The 14,865-nt window shown below is 43.5% G+C and overlaps 1 protein-coding gene across 1 annotated transcript in view; it reads left to right on the top strand.

The window, feature by feature from the left end:
• Positions 1-14,865, top strand: part of SYN2 (synapsin II) — a 46,703-nt gene that overhangs the window by 27,064 nt on the left and 4,774 nt on the right. The gene's annotated exons all lie outside the window — the stretch shown is intronic.

Here is a 14,865-nt window from a genome sequence, read left to right as displayed (position 1 = left end):
TTAAATATGTCAGAGTATATCAAAGCACTCAATAAAGGTCACCTATTATTACCAGAGTTTAGCCTATCCTTGCCACTGAATTATGAAGTTACCTTGGATAGATTTCTTCCTATTTCTGTGCCTTAGCATCTTTGCCTGTAAAATGAGGGTTGAACAAAAACATTTCCATGATCTCTTCTAGCAATAAAATTTAGATTATATGAAAACAATCTCTGAAGCATAAACGTTCAGTAACAAAGAGAAAATTTATAAAAAATTGTTTCCACCCCTTATAAAGCATTAGCTCTTTTTTGGTATAAGCCCCCTTACTCTATAAACATTAATATTGCAGCTTAAATATTTTAAGGAGTAATCCATCAGTCAAGGCAGAAAACCTAATAAGGAATGAGCTTCCCTAAATATAGGGGCTACTGCAAACATCCCTTGTAGCAAAGCCAGTCTGGCTCAAGGATAAGCTTTTCTCTGCTCAGCCTCACATTTGAAGTGACAACAGAATATTGTGGAAAGCATACCATGCTGGGACTTAGGACACTCAGGAGCTAGTATCACTCTGTCGTACCATTATGTGACCTTGGGTAAGTCACTTCCCATCTCTAGACCTCTCTTTTCTTGCCTATAGAATGGAGCTGAATTACATGATCTCTAGATCCCTTTGAATTCTAAGATCACATGAAACATGGAGTCACCCTAACTGCAAAGTCTGAATGCACAGTCCTCCACAAGACTGCCTTCACTCCTGACACCAACAAAAAGCTCAGAGATTCCCCAAAACCACCCTCAAATTTGACAATTCTTTGGAAGGATTTACAGAACTTATTGAAAGCTATTATACTCACAGGTGTATTACGTGAAAGGATACAAGTAAAAAATAAGTCAAAGCAAGATGCATAGGATAGAGTCTGGGAGGGTTCTAAACACAAAACTTCAGTTGTCTTCAGGATGCCTTAGCCTCCTGGCATCCATATGTGACAATAACACAGGACGGATTTCCAATCAGGGAAGCTCACCTGAGCTTTGGTATTCAGCATTTTTTTGGGGTCTCATTTTATAGACATTGATTGATCAATCACCTGGTAGAACTCAATCTCCAATTCCCCTCTTCCTAAAGGTCATGTTAATACGATGTGGCCCAAGGAGCCCACCATGAGTGACCTCAGAATCATACACTATAAGGTGTGGTCTAAGGGGGCCCCCACCATGAATAACAAATATACTCCTATCACTCAGGAAATTCTAAGAGTTTATAGGTTACTTCTCAGGAATGGGGGACAAAGGCCAAATCTCTCTTTGGGTAAGGACAAAGTCTTTATTGTATACTTAAATTAAATTAAATTAAATTAAATTAAATTAGCAAATAAATTCTCAAATGCTTCCAGCCCTTTGTGAGCTAAGGCCATGCCTCATTCATCTGTGTTACTACTGACTTGCACAGGACTAGCCCAAAGTTTATACTTAAATTAGTTAATAGAGTTAGGGCTATAGTGATGAATGAGATATAGTTTGTGTCCAAGAGTTATTTATATCCTAAATTGAAATCATGACTAAATTTACAGAGGTCATCATCATTTGTTGGATATTGTCTTGTATTCTCTATTAGCTTCCTTCTGAACCTTTTGCCTTCACCCAGGCCACCCAAAAGACAGAAGACAACCAACAGTATGCCATACTTGTCAAAAGCTGAAACTTGGGCTTGAAGTCATGACTGTACTGGTCATATTTCCACCTCCCATTTCTCCCTGATAATAGCACCTTTCCATTGGTCATATTTTAGTCATCATGGCTTCAGTTCCATGAGACTATCAGACCAGATTACCTTTGTATTCCTACTGTCACATCTATCAACTTACCTGAACCTTTACCCACACGAATCTGCTTCTAAGGCCCACTCTCTATTGGTGATCTGGATTCCACTTTTTTGCTTTCAAGTATTCCCTCTCTTCTTCATCTTCAATTTCTCCTTTTCTATAAGATTAATATTTCAACACACAAATATCTCCCACTTAAAAAATAAAAAACAAAGACTTTCCTCAACTCCTGCCCTCTTCCAGCTACTGTCCCATTTTTCTGTTCCTCTTCACAATAAATCATCTTGAGTTGTCTTAGTCACCATCTTCCCTTTATCATATCAGATTTTCTTTTCAACCCATTCCTATCAGTATTCCACTTCTACCATCCCACTTAAATTACTCTTGTTAAAGTTACCTCCTCCCTTCCTCCCTCCCTCCCTCCTTTCTTCCCTCCCTCCATCCCTCCCTCCCTCCCTCTCTCCCTCCCTCCTTTCCTTCCTTCCTTTTCCTTCTTTATCCTTACCTGCACCTCCTGAGTTTTTTATTTCTTTGATTCTAGAAGAGTACCTAAAGGAGGCTGGAGCGATTGGGGTGGGGGAGGTAAGTAGAGGGCACACCTTGCCTTATTGTCAGCCAGCCCCATAGCCTAGAATGGGTAAATCATAGAAAACAAAGTCATAAAAGTAGGCCCAGGCCAGCTCCTGTAACCAGTTTAAAGGAATAGGGGCAGGAGTATGAGAGGCACTGGCTGTGTCTCTGAAAGCAGGGAGGTGAGTGGCAAAGCTGGTGACAACTTAGCCTCAGCCTGGCTGGACTGCCTGCTCTGGGGCTGCCTGTTGACATTAGTGTTTTAGAGAGACAGTTCTCAAGGTGGCAGTGACACCTGGTGGCCAGTGATGGCCAAAGCCTCCGGGTCTGTATGCCCTGCTCTCACATCTACCCTCATATTCACTGGCCCCGTGGGGCCTGTCATCTGGGATCTGAGCTTAGCCTTACATCCTGAGGCCTTGGAGAGGCGTGGGCTGCTTCTGAGACTGGAATCAGAGAAAGAACATCAAGTAGAGAGTTCAGAGCTTTTAGGTCATGCCAATAGAAGTGGCATCCTAGTGCTCGCCTTCATGTAGCTAATCTTTTTTTAATTCCACTGCTCCCACTCTTTTTTTTATTTTTCTATAAAATCTTCTAAGGCCAAAGGGCTGAATAGCTAATGCAGGGAATTTATATACCAATGGGCTTTCTATTTTGCTTTGGATTAGACCTATGAGGAGTGATTCTAAGACTCAGTCTTTGGAAGCATTAATACATGTATGGTGTCTGGGAGGAAGACAAACCTCTTCCCTTACCCTGAACTGCTCATACCACACTTGCAATGTTTTTTCCAGTCTGAAGGTCATAGTATACCAAGGATAAACTCTAACTCTAACTGGGTCATTTTCTAAAGGAGAGAAAACCAGGAGGTTGAAGCATTTGGCAAACGTATTTTTTAAGAGTTAAAGTTGCTGTAGTTGAATAGTAATAATCTCAAGGAGCCCATGATTTAATATTTTCTGCTTTCTGATAGCTGTCATGATATAGACCTGGTGCCAAAAGGCAAACCTACCCACTGGAAGATAGGGGTAAACTCTGTAACAGTGGGAGAGAAATTGGCTGCTCTGGGAAGTAGTGTGTGACTGCCACATCATTGCTGATATTCAGACAGGGGCAGGATGAGCCACTTGTCAGGGACATTGTAAAAGGGTGGGCTAGGGGCTAGGGCTATCGGAGCAGGTAACTTTTAAAATCTCCTTCCAGATCTGAAATGCTGTGATTCAGGCCATGTGCTAGCCACAGACCTGGGAAAGGCAGTGATGAGAGTTCAGAAATGAAGGACTGAGACCTAGTAACCTATGGTCTCTGGTGGGACATTCTGCCAATCCTTTTAAACTGGCTCTCTGGTCTAAAGAGATAGCAAAAACATTTCCAGCCAGGTCTTTCCAGCCACAAAGGCTTGAAAAGATGAGGTCTCTTGTCAAGGAGACCAAGTCAAGGAGACCAAGACTTAGAAAGTTGTTTCATTGTAGTCTGAATAGCCATGCAGTTAGGGAGGGAGCACAATTCAGATCCCAACCATGAGATTAAGAGAGCTTCACTTAGCTTAGAAGAAGTAAATTTAGGACAAATGAAAGGCCTTCCTGCTTCCCACAGCAGAACTGGCTTTAGAGAATTTATTCCCCAGTGAGTATAAACTGAAAATCTGAGGAGATTCGAGGCAGATTCAGATAAAGTCACTAGTGACTAGATCCCTTAACAGACTATTAAGAGAAACTGACTATTTTGGGGCTGTCTTAACTTTTTAGGGACATTTTTAATCACTTGAAGCTGACATTCTGACCTTGAGTGACCTGGCCCTCAGTGCTCCCATAGGTCTTGTGGACTGCCTGCCTGGGACATTTCTTATGTCCTTAGGAAATCACTGATTATGGGAGAGCCCCAATCCAGGAGATGAGCTCTGCCCTCAGAACAGCCATTCCCCTCACAAAAGAAGAAAGAGGAGCTCATCCTTGGGCACCTTTTATATAACCATTCAGAGGAAGGAAGGTGGGCATTGGCAACTGCAGAGGTCATCCCAGAAAGATCCCTGAAAACATGCTGTTCCCCTTGCTCTGACTGAACCTACAACCTTCTGACCACATTCCTTCCTGCTGCCTCATTCCCCCTAGGGTCCTAGACCGGGAGAGCGGGGCCTAGGGGAGCTGATCAGAATAGTTCTGTGGTGTGACCAGCAAGGAGCTTGGCCTGGCCTCTTTCCTGGGGCCAGACCCTGAGACCCTTTCCTAATTTCCTGTCTCAGATATGCTGAGCAAGGCCTTCCTCCTTGGTGGGGGCAGCTGGACCCAGGCCAACAACTCTCAAGAGTTGAGTCACGTAATGTCTTTCCTTCCTCATCTTTCCACCCTGCTGGGACCTCAGATAGTAGCTCCTGTCTCCCAGCTTGTCTGCTGAAAGCCACAGGATAACAAATTAAAGGTGTCTTTGACAAAAAAACACACAAATCTTCATCCTGGGCTTAGTTTCTCTATCAGACCAGTAATTTACTTTCCAATAACTTCAATAGCGAATATTTACTGTTTCTGAAATGACTTTTCTGTATTTTCAGAGACCTTGCTGGCTGGAATAGATGAGTAAGGAATGTGGTCAGTGATATGCAGAGAACATGGTATAGCTTAGCCCAGAATCTCCTACATACTCAACTACTATGCACCAGGTGACAGGAAGCCACCCAACAATATCTTCTCCATTGATGCATGAAATCCTACCACTAGAGATTCTTTCCTTTGGATTGATATTATTATTTAAATAATAGTGATGATGCCAACTTACATAATTACTTTGCTAGCACTTTACAGTTTATAAAGCACAGCCATTATTTTGAGTCACACAACCCTAGGTAAGAAAGTTTGGGCTATTTCTATCTCTGTTTCACATCAGCAAAGAGAATACAAATGATTTTTCCAAGGTCATACAGCTTATAACAAGAGAGCTAGATATTCTGGTCCCTAGCCCTATAATACCATGCACTGTTCCCTTTTGATGCTCCTACTAGAGTACAGGGGATGGTAAGACTGGATAGAGCTGGGCCTTTTGACTCTTGACCCTGTATAACGGAAAACCTTGCTCTCCTCCCAACCTGAAGGAGTCTCTGAGCATCACCAACTCTTATCTTCTCCTTGACTTCTCTCATCACTAAAGCCCAGTGGATTCAGCATAGCAGGATACTAGCTCAATCCGCTTTGATGGAGTGCGGCTGCACATTCTCCTTGCCAAACCCCTCAAAGCCTGTGCCTGCAGGTCATGTCGCTCAGGCCCAGTAGCCATGGGGTCTTTCTGGGCCTAAGCCTCTGTAGCTATGAAGGGCTTGTCCCATTTCTCAGACACCTAAAGAACTGAAAAATTCATGAAAGAATTAATGGAAGCCTAGAGCCAGTAGAGTCTGTAGAAGTCATCTGCTTGCAAAGATATAGCACCTCTGACCAGAGGTTGTCCAGACCCTGCTTAAATATCTCTAGTCCCAGGAGACTCACTACTACCCAAGCTAGTCCTTGATCTTGTTCAGAGCTTGTACATTTGACTAACTTAGTCCTCAGTGCTTTCATAGTTATCTCATTTAATCTTTACAACCAGCCCATTTGGGAAACTGAGACTCAGAGATTAAGTAACATCAAATTCACATCAGGAAAGATGTAATTTCCACAATTCTCACCATCCTATCTGCTCCATGTACCCATTTTATTCCACCCGACTCCCCCTTAAAAGAGATACCCAGAACTGGTTGCAGTGTCTTCTTGTGAAGTTGATCAGCCTAAAGAGCAGTGGACTTGTGATATCCCCTTTTTGAGACACTGTTGAACCACCAGCTGCATCATATTTTTGGAAGCACTATTACAAACTGACACCCTCTGAACTTGTTGTTAGTCTCTAAGCCCAGGGTTATTGGGTTTTTTCTTTATGCTGCTAAAAGGCCATTTATTCCCCCTTCTCTTGTGGGTGCGTCTGGGCACAAGCGTTGGACTTCACATTCTTACCTGTTTAAGTAAACCCAACTTCCTGAGGGAAACTGCAGCTCAGTCTGGCCATGAGTTCCTGCTGTGGGCTGGCTACAGGCCAGACTTTGGCAGTGACGCCAGAGTGGCCAGACTTCTCTGGAATCTGGCATCCCATGAGGCTCTTGGTGACTGGAGACAGATCTCATGGTAGCCAATCCCCACAGGGAATAGGCCCTCAGCTCTAGCAGATGGAAGGCTTGTGGGTGGAGGCAGAGAGTCTCAGCCTGGCATGGGACAGTCCTAGGGGACTCTCCTCCCGCCTCCTATTGCCCCTGGGAAGTCCTCAGTCCATAACCTCGGTGGAGCTGAGGACAGAACTCCCAAGGCGCCAGACAAGGGTGGCCAAAGCACATTCCCAGGCTCCAGCCCAAAAGACTACCTCTGGGAGCTCTTCCCCTTAAGCTTTGGGAAGGGAACTTTTGGGTTCAGTTCATCTTTGAGTATCTTATTTGTATACTTATGTGGCTGAGGAGAGCTGGGGCCAGCCTTCATGGTATGATTACTCGTGTCAGTTCCTTCTGTAAAAGGCTGGAGTTCTCCCATTAGAGTTTTATATGTAGGATTTTAAAGGTTCTCCTGGAATCATAGAATCTCAGGATTGGAAGAAACTGTGGTGTTCATCTAATCTATCTCATAATGAAGGAATATTATCTGCAACAATTTTGTCAGGCAATTTTCTAGCTTCTACCTGAAGATGCCCACTTCCCAAAACAGCCACTTGCACTGTTTTTACTGTAGAAAGTTCTTCCAATAAGTGAAAGTCTGCTCTTCTGGAATTTCTGCCCATTGACCCTGGTTCTGCCCTTGTGCTCGATGGTCCTCCATAGAGGAGAAACGTATGGAGAAGGACATCTTAAAATGTTCTTGTCCAATGTCCACAGTAATTCACTGGCAGTCACAGCAGTGAAGCCTTGGGGGAGGGGCTGGCAAGAGTCAGTCTAGTGGCTCCACAAAGTATATGAATTTTGCTGTTTTTCATCTGAATATCTCTCTCAGGCATTAAGACCATGACACTGATGGCTTGTCAGGGAGCCCAGGGGAGGTTTATAACATTACAAAAGAATAAAGTTCTCTGAAGCTCTGGAATGGGAGCACACTGCAGGGGGTATTCCATCATGGGAGTGAGACCTAGGAAACAATGGAACTTCCAAGGAAAAGGCCTCTTAATATTACCATCCCAGCATCTGTTGTATTTTATGTAGCACCTACTGGGGCCAGGTGCTTATAAATATCTAGATAGATAGATAATCAATCTCACTTTATATCACAAAAACCTTTTGAAGAAAGGCAGGTGCAGAGGAGCAAAATAACTTGCCCAAGGTCACAAAGTTAGTAAGTGGCAGGTTTAGATTAACCCAAGGCCTTCCTAATCGAAAAGCCTAATTCCTCAGTCATTCTGCTACCCAATTTTAAAGTAGACCTAGATGGCTGTGTGTGTGTGTGTGTGTGTGTGTGTGTGTGTGTGTGTGTGTGTGTGTGTGTGTTGGACCTGGGGTTAATACCCAGGCCCATCTGAGCATGTCAGGAACGCAGGTTAAAAAGCAACCCTGGTATCCTGTGCTCCCATTTCCAAACACTATATCCTGGTCCCAGACTTCTCATCCAGTTTGCAGCCAGGTTAAGAGAAGGAAGAGATCTTAATAGGAAAGAACTGTTGAGGCTTATATGTCCTAAACTTGGCTGGTTAAATAGCCTTGATGGAAGCAATTACTGCTGCTTTGAGGCTTGTTTGGAATTTACATTCTGTGCCTGATATATTAGGCACGTGTAGCAGGCCTCGAGTTTAATTCCCTAACCAGAGCATTTTCAGAGCTGCTCACCAGAGTTGATACCAAATAAAATATGGCTTAACATCTAGGGTTTACCAACATTTTTCTCTTAAAAGACTTATATTCTGCTTCATTTTGGATTTTCATTGTAGTTATTGTTGCATGTTCATTTACTTAACAAGGTTTTTACTAAGGACCTCTTATATGCTCAGCCCTGTACTTAATGATGTTGGTAAAATGACGATAGTCTTGAATATTCAAAAATATTCCCAATTCTATTTTTTAAAATATATTTTTATGGATTTTGGAGAGAGAGGAAGGGAACGGGAGAGATGGAAACAATTGGTGAGAGAGAAACATCAACATCAATCTGCTGCCTCCTGCATGCCCCCTCCTGGGGATCAAGCCCACAACCCTGGACATGTGCCCTGACCCAGAATCGAACTGGTGATTTCCTGGTGCATGGGTCAAAGCTCAATCACTGAGCCACACTGGCCAGGCTCCCAATTCTATTTGAACTTTTAAAAAATCCTCACTTGAGGATGTATTTATTGGTTTGAGAGAGAAAAAGGAAGGGAGAGAGTGAGAGAAAGAGAGAGGGACAAACATCAATGTGAGAGAGAAACATCAGTTGGTTGCCTCCTATATGCATCCTGACCGGGGATCAAACCTGCAATCTAGGTATGTGCTCTGACCAGGAATCGAGCCCTCAACCTTTTGGTGTGCAGGATGACATTCCAACCAATTGAGCTATCCGGCCAGGGCTTTTTTTTTTTTAAATCCTAACCTGAGGGTATTTTATTAAAGAGAGGAAAGGATGGGGAGGGGGAGAGAGAAACATCGATTGGTTACCTCCTGTATGTACCCGACCTGGGATTGAACCTGTGAGCTTTCAGTATACAGGGACAGCGCTCCAACCAACTGAGCCACACCAGCTAGGGTGCAGCCAGAGCTCTTTTAACTTTTTAATAAAGAACTCCCATATCAGGCCATATATCCCAACTTTTCTTTGCGGGGGGGGGAGGGGTAAGGACATTGTTAGGAATTCATGAGAAGATGAAGATACACAGTCCTTGCCCTTAAGGATTTGGCAGTTTTCTTAGAAGCATCATCCCAGTCTTCAGGATAACAAGATAGCACTGCAAATGTCCCCTTCAGTAGTATAAGTCTCCTAAATGCTATTATAGGATTTCAGAGAGGAGATGACAATCAAAAAGAGGCAGTCAGAAGGGGGGATTTCATGGATAGGGTAGAACTTGACTTAGACCTCCATACACTATGGAGTGGCCTAGACTAGAGAATAAACAGTGAGGGGTCAGGCCTGATGGGATCCAGTGTATTTAGGACATGAGGGAGAGAGAAGGCTAGCAGGGTCAATTCCAACTATGCTGATGAAAGTTCCTGATGTAAGCCTGAAGAGTGTGGATGTTATTCTGTAAGCAATGAAAAGAAAAGGTGAGCATCAGACTGTCAGGGCTCACAGTCCAGTTGCATTAGCCACCACTGTATGACCCTGGACAAATTACCTGACTTAGATGTGCCTCAGTTTCCTTATCTAAAATTAGGGGTGTTGATAATAGCATCCATATTATAGAGCTGTAGTGAAGTTTAAGGTAAATGCCGTATAAAAGTGTCCATTTTACTTAGCATATATATAGTGTTAATTATAAATTATTTAGAGCATTAGAGTTAGGGAAGGAGTTTAGAAGGATAAGTAGCCATGGAGAAGATAGATTGGAGAGGGAAGAGATTAAAGAATGAGGAGACTTATTTTGGTAGTCTAAGCAAGACATGATATAGGCCTGATCAGGGTTGGCCAAGAGAAGATGGTGAATTTTGGATGCGATGAGGGAAACATGATGGGTCTTAATGGCTGACTGGAGGCAGTGGTTCTCTAGCTAGCTTATTGGCTGTGCGTATTTCAGTGCCTGGGCTCAGACCAAGTCTTGCAGATCTCATGAGAGTGCTTGGAAGAAAGGGAAAGAAGTGTTGATGTTCTTGCTGTGATCTTTGAGAAACTGGGGATTATAGGTATAAGGGATGCCCTCTGGCGTGTTGGCACTAAGGACATTTCAAAGGCTCCCTACCTCCTTCTATCTGAAATTCTTAGTACAACAGTTTTAGGCATCACTATTATTAAAAGACCATGATACTAGAAATGGTAACACCTCTGCTCTCCTGGCAGTAGAGCTGAAAATGGGCTTCAATAGGCAGAAGAGAAGATAGATGGCCAGAATTGGAGCCCCATGGGAAATGGGGAACAGGAGCAGAAACAGTTTTAATGTGGGAGTAGGGCTGGGGGGGCATGTCACAAGGGGAGAGGAGCACTAAAAGAGGAAGTGGGAGAGTGCTGAGACATACTCAGCCCATTTCACAGCCTTGCCTCAGAAGCTCCCTCTCTGACATCACCATCGGCACACTTGGCAGCCCTCCGGCTTTAGAGAGCATTTCCCCTATGCTGAATTCAAGCTCCAAATGCTCACCGCCTTTCATACAAATGTTAGACAAACTGAAGTCACATGCATCTTTGATCCTGTTAGGGCATAATCAGAATCACAGCTGGGAGGAGAGGAAGCATGGGAGTGGAGCCATGTTGTTGGGTAAAATGTAATGATGCTGTTTGAGAGGAAAACAGCTTGGCCTTGAGCACTTTTACAAACATGAACATCATACTCCTTCCCTCTGGGTAAGAAAGGTTCTGGAAAGCAAACAACTGTCCCCTCCTTCAAGTCCCTCCCTGTGGGAGTTGTAGCTAGCCCAAAGAGTGGCTCTGACCCCTGAGTCCGCTCCAGAGCTGATCCCACCCTGGAGTTAACTCCATATGAGAAGAGAGCCAAGTGAGGCTGGTCACCTGGTCCAGGGTCCTCCCTGCTCCTGCCCACCCCACCACCACCACCATCACTACTTCTGTTAGTCCTTGGAGTCACTGAAAGCACAGATTGCTCTTTGGAGTTTGGTGTTGATCCTTCCCTTTTCTTCAGGAAGCCAGGCCTGTGAGTATGAGCGGAACCTGGACATCAGGCAGATCACATAGAAGAAACCAAATGCTGATGGAAGACTCAAAGCTTCTTATAAGTCTTAAAAGGGATGAAATGAAAAAGGGGTGGATACACTGTGTATCAGAGTAGTTCTAAGCCCCAGACTGCCTACACCTGTGTGCCAGCAACAGCCTAGAGGCTGAAAATTATTTCTGAAACAGCAGAAGCCTTGGGACCAGATCCCATAGACCCCACTGCAGCCATACTACAAAGCCACAGGGCTTCTCTTTGGAATCTGCTTAGAGTTTTCTTTTTATCTCTTTTACATTTTTGTCTTCCAGACTGGAACACTTAAGGATCCGGACTCGAGCAAGACCCCACCTCAGCGGCCAGCCCCCCAAGGTTGTTTACAGTATATTCTCGACTGTAATGGCATTGCAGTAGGGCCAAAGCAAGTCCAAGCTTCTTAAAGTGATTGGTAGTTAATTTTTCAAAGCAGAAATTTTAAGCCAAAAACAAATAAGGAAAGAAAGGAAAGTGGGGAGGGAAGCAACTCACCCTCCCATTGGTGCCGTTTCTGCGTTCTTTCGATGCTGACTGGACTGTGTTTTTCCTATGCAGTGTCAGCTCCTCTGTCTGGTTGTTTACCTGTTCCTGTTCGTGCTTGTAATGCTCACTTACGTTTCTCTGTATAACTTGTGATTCCAGGGCTGTTTGTCAACAGTGTACAAAAGAATCGTGCCTCTCCCAAGTCCAGTGTGACTCTACCTTCTGGGTGGTTTGATATATTTTTTAAAGTATTACATAATGTGGGGTGAAATAGGACTAGGGGATGGACAGGAGAGAAACAAAGACCACAAAAATAAAACCCAACTCCACTCCTCCTTCCCTCCTCCTATAACCCCCCCTCCTCCCCGGTCCAGGCTCAGATTAAACCACCCCCACCCCACCCCCTGCTTACCTCCATGAATGTGCTTGGGATCTTCAATGAACTGTGCTTTTTGCTTTCTTTCTGCATGACTAGATAGAAGTTTAAGAGATTTCCAAGGTCTAATTTCCATAGCTTCATCCGTTGAATCTGAAGCCATCCACCTTTTTCTCCATTTGCTAAAATTTGGTGCAGTTTGAGTATATGTGAATATGCTGGCTGTGCCTGTAGAGTTCTTGTGTTTTCAGTGATGACATGAAACATAAAGAAGAAGCTATTCTAGGAATGTGGTTTGTATTCTACATCCCAGTGTACCCTTTGTTTTTGTTATTAAATCATTAGCTTTGAGATTAGAAAAAAAAAAAAAATGGGGCCGCCGATGTGCAATATCCAGGTGAACTTGTGAGTATTTTCTGTGTTGATTTCAGTCCTCCCAAGTTGTTTCTTCTTTGTTGCTGTTTCTGAATTGGCCATGTGTGTGCTTTTGTAGAACTGAGGCTGTTTTGTATTCCCAAAGCTTGACCTATGTACAGAGATGATTCTTTAGCAATTTTAGACATAGAATGCAGGGAGCTACTAAAAGTCTGGGAAGGATTCGGGCCATTCTGCTCTTGGCCTCTCCTGAGGCATCATAACACGAGACCAAATTTAAAATGTCCCATTTCACTTGAGTCGGTACACTGCCTACACAACTCTGAGGTGGACTCCTGCTTTAGTTTTCTGCTGTTATGAGAGCGCTCTGGAGTATAAAGTATAAAGAGCTTTATCTTTCTAGGGAAAAACTGTCTCACTCAGATGTTACCTTGTGTGTGTTTGGGGCAAAGGCTGCACAACTGTGGCTCTTGAAGAACCCTCACCAGTTCTCTTTCCTCCAATACTCAGCTCCTGGGCAGTGATGAGGCAGTTAATTAATGCAGGCCTCGGGTTCAATGCCTCATCTTGCCATCTCCTGGCCACGCTGGGAATGGGCACCGAGTGGCCTCCTCTAGCATCATGGTTCATGGAAGTTCATGCCAACAGTTGGCCTTTCAGAAGAAGTGCTTCTGGCTCTACTTTTACATTCCCTTTCACTTCTATACTGATATGTCACTGTTCTGGATTACCAGGGCTGAGGAATAACTAGTGTTGGTAGTATGTAACATGATTTATGTGTCAAGGGGCACTGCTCTGGTTTCTCCTTAGGTTGCTGGCAAATTCAGAGGCTACAGGGAAATACACTGAGTGTGAATGTGCTTGTCTCTGATCCCTTCTTTAGATGATGATGGCAATCGATCGGTTGTAAATATATACATATATGCATTTACACTCTTTCAGGTGAGTTGCCTAAGAATCAGGCCCTTCAATACCTCCCAATCTGATCAAATGATAGAAAGGAATAAAGCAACATTTTCCCAAATGGAGGAATTTCTTTCTTTCTTTATTATTTTTGTCCAAGTGGTGAGCTGATAGTGGTGTTGCTTCTCTGCATGTTCTCAGTGTGAACATCCAGGTGCTTTTCATGTGACATTTGTGAACCACAAACACAAAGTTGCTATTTGAATTCAGTCAGGTTCCAGGGTGGTATCAGCCAAGGTCTCTCAGGTGGGAGAGAAAACTGCCAAACACAAGTAGACAGCTTAACCTGACTGTCATGTGACCTCAGGCAGCATGCTAAGGGACAACTCTATGGCCTGGGGGACATACGCATCACAGTATAGGATTGCCATTCAGGTGTTTTGTACCCATTTCTTTTCTGATGTTGTCCCCTTTTTTTTGTACTGACCCAGCGTGAGAACCTCAGCTAATGCTGGAAGTGTGATTGAAGTACCTCTCTTTTGTGACTCTCTTGTACAGCTTAATGTGCAATAAAGGAAAAGTTATATCTGTCTTCAGTGTTAAGTTGTAAAGTTTCTGGCTATTCAAGCATCTCTGTACAAGGTGGGAAAGCTTTCAGATTTCTGGTACAAGATGCTGAGCTATCAACGTGAAATATATTATAAGAAGACGTTAATACAAATAATACCAAACTTTTAAAAGGCAAAAACTGGTTAATATAAAATAATCTGCTAACCTGTCATCTTTGCTAGTTATCTAATTTGAACCTGGGAATTCTTAAACATGAAAATTTCCATTTATTCATTCATTTATATATTTATGTGTAACTACCCTGATTATTAATTGTTAATTGATGATAAAGTGGATAATTGATAATTGGTGATAAATGGGCCAACAGTCATGGGTGCACAATGGTATAGACATAGAATTTTGCCTCTCCAGAGGGTACAGGTGTTCTGGTGTTTTTAGAAAACTAAGTTACAACACAACTTTTAGCTGCCGTTGAGTTTCTATAAACCACTCCTTCCAGTAGGCCCATGGATGTGGACACTGGGATTTCGACTGAGAAATTGGATCTCTAGGCCAATTATGTGTCATTTCTACTAGTCTATATGTGCTGATGGGGACATGTTTTGACTCCTGACTATAGTAACCACCCTCAGCAAAATCAGAGCCATTGGTACCACACTTACTGTCTATCAATCTCCAGAGGAAGGGTGACTTTTTTCTTTCCAGACCACAGATGGTTTTCTGTCTCATGCTGGGAGAAGGGTATCCTGGTCCTCTTTGAGGGGGTGGAGGTGGGGGAGTCTTCTTTAACAGGTGGTGCCCACAACATCTCCAGGGGAAAATGGGGCTTGGATTTCTGTAGAATTTTACCGTATTCACCCGAAAAGGACTGGAGCCCCTGAGGATGGTACTAAAAAGCAAAAGAGTTACTGGAAACAGAAGATTTATCTTAGTCATGGCCATGAGCTAATGCTAAAATGAAGCCCTGGCGGGGTG

Source organism: Eptesicus fuscus, chromosome 18 (genome assembly GCF_027574615.1).
Source record: "Eptesicus fuscus isolate TK198812 chromosome 18, DD_ASM_mEF_20220401, whole genome shotgun sequence".
Classification (NCBI taxonomy): domain Eukaryota; kingdom Metazoa; phylum Chordata; class Mammalia; order Chiroptera; family Vespertilionidae; genus Eptesicus; species Eptesicus fuscus.
Note: the sequence above shows the minus strand (reverse complement) of the source record. Positions and strands in the feature narration are given on the sequence as shown.